Genomic DNA, 13,877 nt, shown 5'->3' with positions numbered 1-13,877 from the left:
GGATCCTCACAGGACCAAGACTTTGATCCAGAGAAGTCTCCTCATACATCTGGGTCTGCAGGCCTGTTATACCCATGCCAGCTTGCTTCCTACAGATCTTTGTTCTCCATGCTTTTCAAAGTAATACAGTACCATAGAATTGTAGAATGGTTTGGATTAGAAGGTCCTTTTTAAGTTCACCTTCAAGACCACCTAATTCCAACCCCCTGCCATGGGCAGGGACACCTCCCAACAGAGCAGGTTGCCCAAAGCCCCATCCAGCCTGGCCTTGAGCACCTCCAGGGATGGGGCATCCACAGCTTCTCTGGGCAACTTGTGCCAGTGCCTCACCCCCCTCAGAGTGAAGAATTTATTCCAAATATCTAATCTAAATCTACACTCTTTTAGTTTTATATCATTCCCCCTTGTCTTATCCCTGCACCACTGACAAAGAGTCCCTCCCCAGCTTTCCTGTAGCCCCCTTTAGGCACTGGAAGGCCGCTGTAAGTTCTCCATGAGGCCTTCTCTTCTCCAGGTTGAACAACCCAATTCCCTCAGCCTGTCTTCCTAGGAGAGATGTTACAGCTCCTTGGTCATCTTTGTGGCCTCCTCTAGACTTGTTCTATCAGCCCCACATCCTTCTTGTGCTGGGGGCCCCAGAACTGAACGCAGGGCTCCAGGTGGGGGTCTCACGAGAGCAGAGCAGAGGGGGACAATCACCTCCCTTACCCTGCTGGCCACACTGCTTTTGGTGCAGCCCAGGATACAATAGTACTAACCGTCCTGGTCCTGACCATCCTGCCTACTTGCTAAGCAAACATATGTGGAAACAGGAGTCTGCCTGGGAGATGGCACACACCAGAGGAACATCTATGCTGAATTTAGTGTTAGCTGGTGTATGAGTTATATAAATGTCCTTTCACATCTTGTACAATAAAATGGCTTTTTGGGCAGAGTCCTTAACTCCCAGCATAGCCTTAAGAGATAGCGTAGAGTTACTGTCCCATTTTGCTTTTTGTGAGAGCCTGGGAATAACTCCTCTGCCAACTCTGGACTATCTCAAGTAAGGTCAATGGTGTGCCTGCAGAAGATGAAGATCCTGGACTCCAGCCAGATCTTACCTCACTGAATTGGTGACATGCCAGTGCTGCAAAGGGAGTGTACATCCTCTCCTTTACCCTAGGACAACATGTGCTATTTACCAAGTGCTACATGCATGGACAGAGGGTGTCAGTTCCCATATTACAAGCAGTGATTCAAGCCACTGCTTGTACTAGCATCCTCCTTCAGTGGGTAAGCCACGATGTTTGCAGAGTGCATACTCTGATCGTATCTTCACAGGAAAGGTCAGATGTCCATGTGTGTGTTCAGTAATAAATGCCTGTGATTTCTAGCAATTCAGCCTTGATTCTTGTGTTGGTATTTGTTTTCCACTTGTCTGGTTCCTGTCCTTCAGAACAGGTGTTGGGTCTGAATCTACCCAAAACAGCCCAGCAAATATTTGTCAGTGGTTGCCTTTGACTTTCCTGCTCACAAATCTTTTGCTTTGACTCTCTTTGGCTCTGTTGTACCCAGCCTGCATCTATGGCTGAACATTATTTCTTACATTTTTTCACTGTCTTCAGGACTAAAGGAAATCTTCATCTTCATTTGCAAGAGCAGACAGTGAAATTACACAACCGGTCCCTAGTGCTACTTCATCCCCTCTCTAATTCCGTATTACCCAAAAGAGAACCAATTAATTTTTTCACCCTGTTCTAAGCACACCCACTCCCTAGAAAGCTTTCCCTGTTAATTGAGAAAATGTCTGTGTATTTTGCAACTTCAAGCCTTATTCTTCCCTCCTAAATTTTAGTTAAGCTTCTTTTTCTAATCTACCAGTTTTCTGTGATCGTCTCTCACAAAGCAAGAGGGCCTCATTTAGTAAAAACTTGCTTCCAACTTACAAAGTTAGTTTTAAAACTGAGGTGAGCTGCAGATTTACAGAATTTACTGCTATAACTTGGTATCAATATTTAACCCTTAGACAATCTTCAAAGTATAAAATGCCATATACATAGAGCTGTAGTGCCTGTGTTGTAATACACTTTTGTACTGGCAGATGGAGTAAGAGACTCACACCCAGAAAAAGTGGTATTGGTGGTGGTAGAAATGTCTGTGTTCAGCACTTCTACAACTGAATTTCAGATGAACAGAGTTTAGAAAACAAAGAATGAAACAGAAAAAGTAAAAAATTGACTGCAGGAAAATTTCTCCACTGAGAAATGAAAGTTTGTTGAAAACTGAACCTTCTGAAAAATTATTTGTTTTTCATGATATGATAAAAACAAAAGAAATAACAAGTGTTTTAATAATGTCTGTGTGCTTAATTTGGATCTTTTCTAGAATAAATTTTCAGTGTTTGAAACTCAAAGCCATTTATTACTTAATTATCTCAGGGAAATGCATTTGAATTTTCCTGAAAGAGCATCTCTTCCAGAAACTTGCATTTTAAGAACCTATAAAAAGTTCCCATTCTGAATGAGAACAACATTCAGTCAGAATTTTCCTGCAGATTCCAATTGTTGAGCCACTGAAAATAATTGGAATGATGTTATCAAAAAAGTAATCTGAGTTTCAGTGGAGACAATAAGAATGTTTAGAAATCAACTCTACGGCTAGTGAATAGGTAGTCACATTCTTCCATCAATTCTGCCAATGTAATATCTCATGGGAAGAACAACATATTTATTATTATTATTATTATTATTATTTTGCTTTGGGTCTGACCACTAAATTGTAAGATATTAATGTGAACTGTTACAGATGCCCACATTTCAAAGAGTTATTCATTTGAAATGTAATTTCAGGGTTAAATTGTTCTTTACTCTACAAGCATGACACAACATAGGAAGTTTAAAATAATGAAATTCAATAACTAATTAACTACCCAAAAAGATATAGCTATATTTTGAAACCCAAAAGGACTTTGTAGGAAAATAAAAATGAAAATAAAAAATAAAATAAAATAAAAAAAAACTTTGTGGGAAAATTTCTTATAAAAATGCTCACTTTGTAAGAAAAATTTTGCTCGTAAGAGTACTGGCTTCCTAGAAAATGACAAGTCATTCTCTTGCTGATCTAAACTTAATACTGATGTTAATCTAGATCTGTACTGTTGCAAGTGATGACCGAACACAACTATTTGGTCAAAATTTTAACTCTGGGGACCCACGCCTCACAGAAATGTGCTGGTGTTAAACTGTGCATATCATACAATCACAGAATCACGGAATCACGGAATGGCTTGGGGTGGAAGGGACCTGAAAGATCATCTCGTCCCAACCCCCCTGCCATGGGCAGGGATACCACCCACTAGATCAGGTTGCCCAGGGCCTCATCTAACCTGGTCTTGAACATATCCAGGGATGGGGCATCCACAGCTTCTCTGGGCAACCTGTGCCAGTGCCTCACCAGCCTTATTTGCCAAGAATTTCCTCCTAATCTCTAATCTAAATCTTCCCTCTTTTAGTTTAAAACCATTCCCTCTTGTCCTGTCACTATCTGACTGAGCAAAATGTTGCTCTCCATCTTTTTTATAAGTCCCCTTTAAGTACTGAAAAGCCACAATGAGTTTACCCTGGAGCCTTGTCTTCTTTAGGCTTTCTTCATAGGAGAGGTCTCCAGCCCCTTGTGGCCCTCCTCTGGACCTGCTCTAGCAGATCCACATCCTTCTTGTGCTGGGGGCTCCAGACCTGGACTCAGGACTCCAAATGGGGCTTCACAAGGGCTGAGTAGATTGGGACAATCACCTCCCTCGACCTGCTGGCCAGGTTGATGCAGCCTCTTTTTTCTCTCTCTCTCCCTATTTTTATTTATTTATTTATTTATTTATTTATGCAGTTGGCCTTCTGGGCTACAAGCATGCACTTGCCTCTGTTGGCTCATGTTGAGCTTTTCATCCACCAGAACCCCAAAATCCTTCTCTGCTGGGCTGCTCTCAAGGAGTTCTTCTCCCAGTCTGTACTCATGTCTGGGATTGCCCTGGCCCAGGTGCAGCACCTTGCACTTGGCCTTGTTGAACCTCATTAGGTTCATGTGGGCGCAATTCTAAAGTTTTTCCAGGTCCCTTTGGCTGGCATTTCTTCCTTCTGTTGTATCAATTACACCACTCAGATTGGTGTCATCTGAAAACTTGCTGAGGGTGCACTCAATCCCACTGTCTCTGTCATTAATGAAGTTAACAAATAGTACTGGTCCCAGCATGGACGCTTAAGGGACAATATTTGTTGATTTCACGAGTGGAATACATCACTGGGGCACACATCAGTGCTAGGTCTTTCATTGCATATCTTAAAGCCCGCAGGTCACTTCTGTCCCCTGAATCATCATTGGTTAAAACATCTGCACTTGGAAATCTGCTGATTCTGGGAACTTTACTGATAGTTCATGAGACAGAGCAAAATGCTGCCTAATTCTTCTGCTTATACAGTTTTAACAAATTAAGGTAAAGCTTTGTTTCCAAAACAAGCCAGTTCAAGCAAAGCTATACAGAGGAAGGGTATGGTTAGTCTCTGGTGAGAGCTGCTCAAATTTCATTTGGGTTAGCACATCCACAGTTATATTACAGCCATATGATAAAAACAATTACTTTTTCATTATCAAGATGATGACTGACTATTCATTATTACACATTGTACATATTACGTATGTACTATACTGTACTCTCTGTATGCAGCATGTTACATATATACCATACCCATATACTGTAATATGTGTACAAGTACATATACATTTTATACATAAGATGTATTACATAGCATTTACTTTTATTAGTGGGAATTGCATGGTTGGATAATGTTTTTCTATTTCTCTGAGCACCTCACCTCGCTATACTTTGAGAAGTCATGCCAACACAGGCCCTTCCTCCTCTCTGCATGTTTCAAGCTGTCTTTGCCTCTGTGCATGGCTCTGTTTCACTTCATTCCTTCCAAAAGCTTTGCTACTGTTATTCTTTTTATTAGCCACTTAGAACAGCATAAGGAGAGTACTGCTTACCAAAAGGTTTTCTCCAAATGGCCTATTTTTGTGGCCACAGTTCTACTTTTAGCCAGAATTCTGGATCCAAGTACAAGTCTTTGTTTTGATTTTGTACTTCAGAAATAGCAGCCAGAGGTGTCCTTGGTGCTTATGAAGTGCTTTCCACAAACTCTTCCCTTTCCTCCTTCTCTTCCTGCCCTTTTCCTTTCCCAGGTCCCGCAGGCAAGTCCTTTGAATAACTACACAATGTAATTAGTACCAATTAATATCTCCATCTTTGGTCTGAAGGATGAAAATGGTTCTTTATGACAGAAGGAAGAGAAGATGGGGAAGGCTCATTTCATCTAGAAGATGGAATCTGAGACTGGGGATGGGAAAACTTCAACCCCCATCCCCGTGGTGAACTGCATGAGGTTGTTTGGGACAGCCAGGTGAGAGCGGACGAGATGACATTCCGATTCATTGGAAAGATCTCTTGCAGTTAAGTTGTCACATTTGTGAAACACGGGAGTTTAGCAGGGTATGAATTTGGTAGATGTTGACAATTAAAAGAATAGAAGACAAGAATTCAGATTTCCCTGTTGTACAGACAATTTTTTACCATCAAAGCAGGTGAGAGATTTCTATTTCTCTCTTTTCCTTTGTGTTTATATTGCAGGAATTAGGGTTTATAAACTCTGAAACTGTCCATAAACACTAAAAAATATTCCCTTGTATGGTTTGGCAGAGGTTCTGAGAAAAAAAAGCAGTGGTGGAAAGGCATTTGATGCACGTTTGTTGGCACAGCAGTAAATAAGAACAAAACTATACCTGGAAATATCTTCTGCAAGCAGGAAAACAGTGTCAAGACTGTCCACTTAACTGAGAATTTCACACTTAATCAGTGACAAAATTACAGATTTATTCATTTTCTGCCTTGCTAAAGAAACCATAAGGGCTTGAGCCTCCCCTCATCTGGCTGCTCTGTGAGATTTTCTCTGCCAGTCCTTCTCAGCTGAGCAGTTCCCAAAGCCCCACATGTTCATGGGCCAGAAATTCTGGTCTCTCATAGGCTTCAGTTGCACTTGTAAGTGCTTACAAACCCATTATTGAGTATTTTGAGTATTTCTCAAAGCCTACTCTCCTGTCATTTTATCTATACTTTCCCTTTCCAGTGTCCGTTTTCACAAAGATTCAAGCTTAATAATTTATTTTTGGTAAACAGCAAAGAGAATATTCCAGGTGTTGAATAACCTGAACTAATCAGATTATTTTAAATATAAATAGCAACAGACTCTAAATCAAATATCAGCGTATCTTTTATTGGATGTTCTGTATTTGTACTGCTCTTTCTGCCAGGCTTTCCAGCTCTGACTATTCCTATTTTCTTTTTCTTTAGTCCCTAGCTCTAAAGCTGGCTATTGAAAGTTTTCTATTCTATACAAAGCTATAAGTCTGCTGAATTATAACTACTGAGAAAGCTTACATGGGGGTAAACTTTCTCAAAAGTGTCTAGAGATAGGCAAGAGACTAAGGGTTTGTACCAAGGTCTCATTCATGTTTCTCCCTGCTCACAACAGCCCAAATCTCTCATGATAAGGGAATTAAGGCTGCAAAATCTTAGTGTATTTTCCCACCTGTACACCTGGCCAATTCAATTAGAAGTTGAGCTCCACGAAGAGGTGAGTGTCTGCACCCACTGCAGTGTACACACCCAGTCAAGGGCATAATAATGGACCCAAACAAGGGAGTCACAATGGACATTTCAGTCTCCAAAGACCCGAAATTGCTGGGCTATGGGAGATCCGTAGAGGATGTGTCCTTGATGGGTTCTTGGGTTCATATTGTATACAGCACAGCTAAAACCAAGAGTTCATAAAGGGCAAAGACTAATAATATGCTCTCTGAGAAAATCTGACTGGCATGCTGATATAGTGATCACCACATGAGGACAGCCAGAATAAATTATGGTGGAACACAACAAATCTAGAGGATTAATTTCACTTTGAGACTCTTCTAAAAGGTATGCCAGCATCTTTCAATGGATTGACTTTTAATGCTTTTAAAGGAGTCATACTATGTGCTGCGTCTGTCACAAAAGTTGCAAAGGAAATGGCCTTCAAATTTATCTCTTGATTCTTGTCCAACTGTTAAACAAATGTCTTTTTCCAAGACACTGCACTGGCTAGCTAATAAAACCTCAGGATACAAAAGAACAATTTCCTGTTTTATTTTTAACCCATTCCATTACTGAATTAACGTCTTAATGATGATAATGTCATAACTTAATCTTATTTTTTTTTCCTTTATTTTTGGTTATGTTTTTAGCTGTACTGAAAAGTGATGTCCAAAACAAACTCTGGGAAAAATCTCTTTTCCACTGCTACCCTTTGCTAGAGCTGTACAAGATGTATAGGCTCTTTTGTATGACTGCTATAACACCCTTGCAGCCTCCAGCCAATTTTTACAAGTCATCTCAATTTTGGGGGAATTTATTTCTGTGCTACATCTGTAGTTCAGTACTAATTTTAGTCTGTTCCACACCAAAACAGGACTATGTAGTTCAATTCAGAAGGCTGATAAGGTTATTTCCTTTGCAGGAGGCTCTGCTGTCTTAAGTCTTGTTCAATAAAAAAACGAAAAGGTGAGGCAAAGCTGCAAGGTGTAATAACATTTCCAAATTTAATCTCTATGAGTTAGAAAACTCAAAATAAGTTTGAGCACTTCTCTGTAAGTTTTAATTGCCCTGTTGTAGAAATATAGGAAATAAAGTGTAACTTCTGCAATAGGAACACTAGTTGTGCTTGTTCAGAATGCGCAGAAATTTAATTAAAAAAATGAAAATGAAGAATCACATTGGGTGGTAATTTATACCTCAAAGGACTTCAGTGAGACTCAGTGTGGTACAGCCCCTGCAGAGAGGAAAAACCATAAAGTTCAGCCATTTCCCTAGTTTCCCCAAAAGCAAAGATCTGCTAGAGGACTGTCTGGCTGGCCTCCCTCCAACATGATTTTCTTCTAATGCTCACACATGGTTGTCTTCTGCTCTGAGAGATCTTGGTATTCAATGTCTTCACCATTCTTTGGCACATTTCTGTCTTACTCAAGCTCTGAGATAGGAGAAATCTCTTGATTCTATAGTTTGTCCCCTCAGTTGACCAGACTTTCCTTCTTTTCTTCTCCTGGTAACACAGATTCTGTTCCAGACCACATAGTGGTGACCTTTGCCACAAACGTGCTGAATCTGTAAGGGTCTCATAACAGCAGGGTAACTTTTTCACTCTTTTGCAGACCTGCGGGCACATCAGTCCCCTGTTGCCATATCAAATGTCTCCCCAGTATTGTGCTGCTTTGAAATCACAGCTTCCTTCTCTGGTTAGGTTTCCAAACCACAGGGACAGTTGCATTCTGTGAAAGGGCAGGAAGTAAGTGGAGAAATATTTTGTGGCTTCTTACACTTGCTTTGCATTGATCAAAGTGGTGGCACGTGGAGGAGTAGTTTATTGTCCAGTTACACAGGGTATACATTCACTTTTTCCAAACTCAGCTGACCTACTCTACACTTTTCTTAACAAATAGCTTGAAAACAGCTGCTTTTCAGTTATCAGAAGGAAATGCAGGTTACATATGTGAACCTACTTTCTTGGGAGCTCTGGGTGAACTGTGAATCCCACACTTGTTTCCAGGGGTGGCAAGTGCAGACTGTTCCCTCTCACACAGAAAGAAGGGCCTTCTAGGCTCTGAAAATAGCCCTGTCAAAACTGTGCAGATCAAAGTATATCAAGTACGATGTGTTGGGTGTTTGCCAAAAAAAAAAAAAAAAAAAAAAAAAAAAAAAAAAGAGGAAAATAGAATGCTCTTTAAAACTCTTCGCCTCAGTCTTTAACGGCAATACCAATTATTCTCTGGATACCCAGTACCCTGAACTGGTGGAAGGGGATGGGGAGAGAGATGTGGCCCTCACTATCCGTGAAGAAATGGTTGGTGACCTGGTACGGCACTTGGATGTGCACAAGTCGATGGGGCCGGATGGGATCCACCCGAGGGTACTGAGAGAACTGGCAGAGGTGCTGGCCAAGCCGCTTTCCATCATTTATCAGCAGTCCTGGCTATCGGGGGAGGTCCCAGTTGACTGGCGGCTAGCAAATGTGACGCCCATCTACAAGAAGGGCCGGAGGACTGACCCAGGAAACTACAGGCCTGTCAGTTTGACCTCAGTGCCAGGGAAGCTCATGGAGCAGATTATCTCGAGAGTCATCACGCAGCACTTGCAGGGCAAGCAGGCGATCAGGCCCAGTCAGCATGGGTTTATGAAGGGCAGGTCCTGCTTGACGAACCTGATCTCCTTCTATGACAAAGTGACGCGCTGGGTGGATGAGGGAAAGGCTGTGGATGTGGTCTACCTTGACTTCAGCAAGGCTTTTGACACCGTTTCCCACAGCATTCTCCTCAAGAAACTGGCTGCTCTTGGCTTGGACTGGCGCACGCTTCGTTGGGTTAGAAACTGGCTGGATAGCCGGGCCCAAAGAGTCATGGTAAATGGAGTCAAATCCAGTTGGAGGCCGGTCACTAGTGGCGTTCCCCAGGGCTCGGTGCTGGGGCCAGTCCTCTTCAATATCTTCATTGATGATCTGGAAGAGGGCACTGAGTGCACCCTCAGTAAGTTTGCAGATGACACCAAGTTAGGTGCGTGTGTCGATCTGCTCGAGGGTAGGAAGGCTCTGCAGGAGGATCTGGAGAGGCTGGACCAATGGGCCGAGGTCAACTGCATGAAGTTCAACAAGGCCAAGTGCCAGGTCCTGCACCTGGGGCGCAATAACCCCAAGCAGAGCTACAGGCTGGGAGATGAGTGGTTGGAGAGCTGCCAGGCAGAGAAGGACCTGGGAGTGATGGTTGATAGTCGGCTGAATATGAGCCAGCAGTGTGCTCAGGTGGCCAAGAAGGCCAGCAGCATCCTGGCCTGTATAAGAAGCAGCGTGGCCAGCAGGGCCAGGGAGGTGATCGTCCCCCTGTACTCGGCTCTGGTGAGGCCGCACCCCGAGTACTGTGTTCAGTTTTGGGCCCCTCGCTACAAGAAGGACATGGAGGTGCTGGAGCGAGTCCAGAGAAGGGCTACGAAGCTGGTGAGGAGCCTGGAGAACAAGTCCTACGAGGAGCGGCTGAGGGAGCTGGGCTTGTTCAGCCTGGAGAAAAGGAGGCTCAGGGGTGACCTTATCGCTCTCTACAGGTACCTGAAGGGAGGCTGTAGCGAGGTGGGGGTTGGTCTGTTCTCCCACGTGCCTGGTGACAGGACGAGGGGGAATGGGCTTAAGTTGCGCCAGGGGAGTTTTAGGTTGGATGTTAGGAAGAACTTCTTTACCGAAAGGGTTGTTAGACACTGGAACGGGCTGCCCAGGGAAGTGGTGGAGTCACCATCCCTGGAGGTCTTCAAAAGACGTTTAGATGTAGAGCTTAGGGATATGGTTTAGTGGGGACTGTTAGTGTTAGGTCAGAGGTTGGACTTGATGATCTTGAGGTCTCTTCCAACATAGAAAATTCTGTGATTCTGTGATTCTCTCGTTTTGTTGAAGTTTCTGTCGTGTGCTTCCCTGGGACTTCTCATTATTTTCCCAGCTTCAGTCAGTCATACTCAGCTCATCCACTCATCGCCATCTCCACGTAATTTCCCAATGAGGTTAGCAACAGCAAATTGCTGTAATGATAAATAATAAAAAACAACCCTTTTATGATTTGGTTGTTGCTTATTTTCCCTAGTGGATATGAATAAAATAAAAAGAGGTCTCCTAAGCAGCACACCTGAGATGCTGGAATGCTTTTAAGTGTGACAGGTTAGAAGGGGTGCTTAGACAGAATATCCAGCACTCTTTAAAAATAAATCCTTTGGGGAAATACTAAATAGTTCTTCATAATTAGAAACTTGGTTACTTGCTGCAGTGGAATTAAAACTACTTTATTACACCACTTGTTGAAGCAGCCTTTTGTTACATTAAAGACTAGTAAGCCATCTGACTGGTGCTATGTTTCCTGGCTTTTCTGCTCATGCAAAACCACCAACGTCAAAGAGGATAACTTGTCCTAGAGCTGTCATAATGTTCTGTTGAACAAGATCAAGTCTTCAGCTATGTAACTACTTGTTGCATAGTCTTTTTATTAACCTCCGTCCTTCATTTTGTTATCTGTTTATGGAAAGAGTTGTCAGTGTGAGGACAACAGCCTGCAGGTAGGGCTTACTGGAAGAGACAGGGTGGCAGAGAGGGAGGACGAACAGCTTGTGTGGCTCTTGTCCTTCCCCATCTCCCTACCCATCCCTCCTTAGCTTCATCCTGCATGACACACAAATTCCGATGCACAATGTGAGAGCTCACACACAGCCCAGCGCATAGATCTGCATCAGGATTGGATCCATCCCTCCTTATGTTTGTTTTGTATTGTTGAAATGATTTATTCATAGTTTACGTATTGTATCACAAAATATGTGATGAGAAAGGTGTAGCAGCAATGAAAAAAATATACTCTGATGAAATACTTTCTGCACATTTTTCAAGAGGCAGTGCAAATAAAGCCTTCTGGGAACACTAAGGAGAAAAAATGACTCGGAGCAGTCAGCGTTGATTTACCAAGCGTAAATCACACCTGACCAACTTGATTATCTTCAATGGACTCCATCTGTGGTTTCTGAGAGAAAGGAATACCGTCAAAGATAGGAAAGGGTTGCTTGAACTAAGCTAAGTAACATACTAAATAAAGTCAAGACAAGAAAAAATAAACTAATGCCTCATGGATTCCAAAGGGCAATGCAATGAGTTGTTCCTGTATTTGGTGTGTCTGTGAAAGTTAACTGCAAACGGCTTCTTGCATCTCTCAGGAAGCTACTGCGACTGACTTAATCACTACCCACTGAATTTATGATCAGTTGTCTTAATTCTGAAGCCATCTCCAGAGGTATTGCCTAAGTCAGCTTTGTAGTCAGTTATTTAACCAGTTTTTACCTTTGGTCAAATGGACAAATGGAAATAACAGGAAGCACCTGAAGAGTTGGAAGTTTAAAGTACATGACAAATTTTAAAGGAGGTGCAGCTAGGCAAACGTGAGGGAGAAATCATAAAGACTGAAGGTCTTACACAGACCCAAGATACTTGATTTCTGCAGGAGCTCAATACCTCACATCCAGTTTTCTCATTTCTTCATGGAACTGCTTCATAATACTTTCATTTCTACCTCCATGCAAGAAAGAAAGAAAAAAAAAATCCAGGAAAAATAGTAATAGCTACTGCAAAAGAAAACAAACAAACAAAAACAAACAAACCGACCCCCAAATCTATTTAATGACATGCATGCAAATAAGAAAGGCATAATCCTCCCCCACACTTGCCAACCTCTATTAGCACATTAACTAAGTGTAAGCCAGATACGTAGTTTGCATTTGCAACACAAAATGCATTGGAATTAGCAAAATAAATTGAATTGGGTCTTGACAGCTTGGGACATCTGCACATTTGATGCCACTACCCCTGAGGGTAGCAGAGGTCTTGAGGGACAGCAAGTTAGTTTGCCCATGAATTCAGAACAGAGGTAATTTATGTCTCTGTCATTGCTAAAGTGTATGTCTAGATACAATCTAGAAAATGATTTAGGAGAAAACGGCTTACAACATCTGCTTTGTGAGGAAGTAAAAGCTTTTGCAGTAATCCAGCATTTCTTTTGGCACCTTTGACCAATGATACATAAAACATTCATAACTTCATAGGTCAAGAAAAAAGGCACCACAGCCTCTTTCTTTTAACTGCAATACATTATTGTGGAATGGAAAAGCTCATAGCAGAGCATGCCATAGTCTTACTCCAGTCATAATTAGCAAGTAGCATACTAGTTCCTTCAATAATACAATGTATTTCAGATTATCATGGCAGTATATATAGTCTGTTTAGCAGTGTAACTTGGTCTGCTTTCTATTGAGGGATAATGCTGGCATCCCACATTGTAACTATTTGCTCAAATTATTAAAAGCACACACAAATATATTTTAGTGATTTTTCATCTTTTTTTTTTTCTTTTTTTTTTTTTCTGTCAAATGATGGTTTTATGGATATTTTGTGCATTTTAGAGGAAGTGAGATTGACTTTGTGCTTTAAAACATAACTCTCATAGCAAGTATTTTTTAAACAACATTATTGTATGTCTTTCTAGATGTAAAACTAATCTGAGAGGTCCTGCTGCAAAAATAACAAAATTAGGAATGCTTCAGATTAAGGCAAATTTTGTACTGAAGTGGTGTGGAGTTGCATTCAGGACCCATTAAAGAATTATATGTGCATGTCTACGTAATAGCTCTTCAGTATTTCTGCTGGTACAAAATTAGTCCTGTCTCACAGACAATTATTATTACCACAGATAAAGAAGAGTGAAACTAGATTGTAATTAAAATAAATATATCTGGTTAGTTTATCCAGTTTCTAGTGTGGAATTTAACAGTGGCTCTGCTGTAAGGATGGAATGGCATCTCAGCTGGTCCTGGCTCAGGACTGGTGCCTGCTGTCCATCTGGCAGTAAAGTGATAAAGAAGCAACAGCTGCTAAGGGGCATGGAGAACGTAATTGGAAGAGATATGCATGCCTGAAGTAGCTGGTATAACTGCTTGAAGAAGTAATATATGCCTGCTACCCCATGGCCATAGGCAGAATGCCAGGAAGGAGACAGCGGAGGAAGGAAAACATAAAACCTCCCACTGTTACTGACTGGAAAGAGGAAATAAAGGATGATGTTGAGCGTTACTACTGGGACCACACATAATGGTGAAAGCTAATATTTTCCTAAAGATGGAGCAGTATGATGTATCTGTATATTACTAAAGAGTGTTATTTCATGAAGGAATACAGACTACTTTGAAACAGTGTTTTCAG

This window comes from Oxyura jamaicensis, chromosome 2 (genome assembly GCF_011077185.1).
Source record: "Oxyura jamaicensis isolate SHBP4307 breed ruddy duck chromosome 2, BPBGC_Ojam_1.0, whole genome shotgun sequence".
Taxonomy (NCBI): Eukaryota; Metazoa; Chordata; class Aves; order Anseriformes; family Anatidae; genus Oxyura; species Oxyura jamaicensis.
The sequence above is the reverse complement of the archived record's forward strand: the minus strand, read 5'-3'. Positions refer to the sequence as shown.